This window comes from Pteropus vampyrus, unplaced genomic scaffold (genome assembly GCF_000151845.1).
Source record: "Pteropus vampyrus isolate Shadow unplaced genomic scaffold, Pvam_2.0 Scaffold442, whole genome shotgun sequence".
Lineage (NCBI taxonomy): Eukaryota > Metazoa > Chordata > Mammalia > Chiroptera > Pteropodidae > Pteropus > Pteropus vampyrus.
The window spans coordinates 149,548-152,685 of NW_011889223.1; positions in this window are offsets into that span (position 1 = coordinate 149,548).

Sequence of the window (3,138 nt, forward strand, 5' to 3'; positions counted from 1 at the left end):
TCGGGAAGAAATCGAAGGGTGCGCTTTGCTGAATTTCCGCAAAAGGAACATACCCATGTAGTGAAGACTCGCATCAAGAAGGAAGACACGACCCTCCCCCAGAGCCCCCCGTGCCCCCTTCACGTCTCCCTGCCACGCCCGTGAAAGGCCACCGCCCGCCGCCCGTCACAGCCCTACTACGCTCACCCGGTGCGCTCCGTGTAAATGGGGCCCGACGCGACTCTGCGTCCAGCTGCTTTCGCTCGGCGTGACGTGCGTGAGGCCTTCACAGCGTCGTATGAAGTCGCGTCTCATCCATTCTGGTCGTCGCGAGGCAATGTCGACACTCACGAGCCCGTTCTGCTGGGAGCATGTGGGAGGCCACCGACCGGGGCCGCGGGGGTGCGTCTCCGAATGTTCCAGGGGGCGACGTGAGGCGGACGTGTGCCCACGTTCCTGTGGGGTCTACAGTAGGAGCGGAATAGCTCGGTCCCAGGCGGCGCGTGTGGGCTGCCGATGGTGTCCGGAGGACGTGTCACGCGTCACTCCACGAGCCGTCCCATGTCCTCACCGGTTTTGGGTACTGCCTCATTTTTTCCCCGCTCCGTGACGGGTCCCTGGAGTGGCACGTGGGCACGGGCCATCCGGAAGGCCCCTTGGCTTCCCATTTCATGAGCACCTGCCCTTTGTGCCACAGCCATCATAGGAGAGAACACATTTTACGCAGCACGTTAGTGGCGAACCCCGAAGGCAGGCGATGGGACGCGTCCCGCCGACGTGACGTTTCCCGACTTTTAAAAATGCGAAAGACCAGTACGTCTGAGGAACACCTGCCTCCGTTTCCTGGAAAATGAGTTTCATCCACGTGTCCGTTGTCAGGGTCGTCTTAACATTTTTTATGCCTTTTTTTTTTTTTTTTTAATTTTTAACCCATCAGTTTTCCGATGGGGCAAATACCCAACCCGGTCTCTGGGGCGAGCCGGCCATCGCAGATAGAAACTCCGTTCCTGCGAAGTGTCTGGTCCAGCACCTAGCCCCATTTTCTGTTGAGTCACCGTTTCTTCCTTATCAGTTTGAAGTTCTTTACGCATTGTGGCCGCCAGCCCTGTGCCGGGCACACGTGGCGTGGACGCCTCCTCTCCGTCCGTCGCGGGTCATTCCCTTGACGATGTTTCCCGATACACAGAGGCCCGTAATGGTAGCACAGCCCAGGTCGCCGTCGCCCCAGCTCCGCCCTGTCTGAGAAGTCTGCCGACGCTCAGACCGCACGCTGAGCTCCCGCGGTCCCTTCTAAAAGCGTTTCTGTTTCCACCGTCGGACCTGTAATCCATCTGAAACTGATGTTTATGTAGGGTGAAAGGCAGGGATCAAGATGATTTTTTCTTCCAAACAGATATATCCAATTGATCGGACCCCGCGTGTTGGCGCGTCTACTCCCTCCTCTCTGGACTGGGGTGTCAGCTCTGTTTCAAATCATGTTTTAAAAACGACACTCCAGCGTATTCGCCACTTTTCCCATGACCGTCCTCTTTCCACTCCGGGACCTAACGCGGGACCCGCTTCGCACCCAGCGGTCACGTCGCCCTCATCTGCGTGGGTCTTTCGTGACCTCGAACGTCTCGGAATCGCACAGAGTGAGAAAGAACTGGAAGAGCAGGGAGTGTCCCTGAACTCGGCTTTTTCTGTTGTTTTCTTATGATTACACTGGGTTATGGGTTTCCCGAAGTAGCATCAGAGGAGCAATGGCCTTATCATCGCATGACATCGGGGGCACCTCAAATCCACGTGACCTGCCGTAGGCGCAGCGACCTTCACCGCGTGGTTGGCGTGGCGTGTGCCAGCCTTCTCCACTGCAGAGTTACTGTTTTCCCTCTTCTAGCTTGTTCTCTGGGAGCCCGTCCCCGACTCTAGCCCCCTCCTAAATCCCCCCACTCCCCCCGCCACCGGAGGAAGGAGAAGCTACGCACAGTGTTTGAAATTCTTCTGCAGCTAAGATTTGTCTTCTCTCCCACTGGTTTACTTATCCAGTCGTTCATTTATATCCATATGGACCCATGCATATTTATTCTCTACATTATCAAAAAAAATTTTTTTAATAAATCCAGTATTAGAGACGGAATTGATGTTTACTTCTGAGATGGAGTAAAAGGAGCTGCATGTAGCCTCTCGCCTGAAACAACAACAAAGCCAGACAAAATATACACGGAAATAAATAAAAACGGCTTTTAAGACACTGGACGTCAGGCCACGAAGGACAGGGACCCTGGAGGTGGAGGACAGATGAGGTGCTTCCTGCCACTGCTCTGGCTGATGCCACAGCCCAGGGAGGGGCGCCCTCACGGAGCCCGGAGAAGTCCCTGAGTCGAGCAGACGGAGGAGCTGACACTCCAAGCTAAGTAAGGCGGCTGGAATTTGTGAGACATCGCACGTGAGAGAGAGACTCAAAGGGAGTGCGGAATATTGATCAGTTGCATGCAAATGAGGAAACTGCCCAAGATCGGGGACGAGCGACCCAAAAATAACAGAGGAGATGATACCCCAGACTCGCACAGGGCTGGGAACGTGGCCCATTCCCACCAGTCGGCCAAAAATCTTCATCGTTTACAGGACATTCGAGAGATTACTCAGAAAGATCTCACCTCAGTAATAGGGAGAAATTAGCCCCAACTCCGTGCTTCTCGGGTCCTGCCTAATAAATATGGAAAAATATTCCTGAAAGGAAGAAACTACCTCCAAGTAACATCAGTGCATGTCAGAACCAAGCTCAAGAATATTTTATGGATATAAAAAAATTCAACACTCCACAAGGTTATTAATGGCTGGCATCTAATCAAGAATGACCAGGCATATGAAGAAGCAGGAAATTTCAGCCCAAAATGAAGAGGAGAGTCAATCAATCGACACCAGCCCAGAACAGATACGTAGAGACTAGAAAACAGTTATCGTAATCATAGTCCAAAATACTGAAGATCGAGTTTGTTACGCAGAGACAAGGAGGATATTGAAAAGACCCGAATCAAGCATGTCAAGATGAAAAGTACACTATATGAGGTGAAAAATATACTAAATGGGATTCGTGGCAGATTAGACGCTATAGAAGCAAATATGGGGGAACTTGGAAATAAAGCAATAGAAAATATCTCCCTTTAACCATACAGA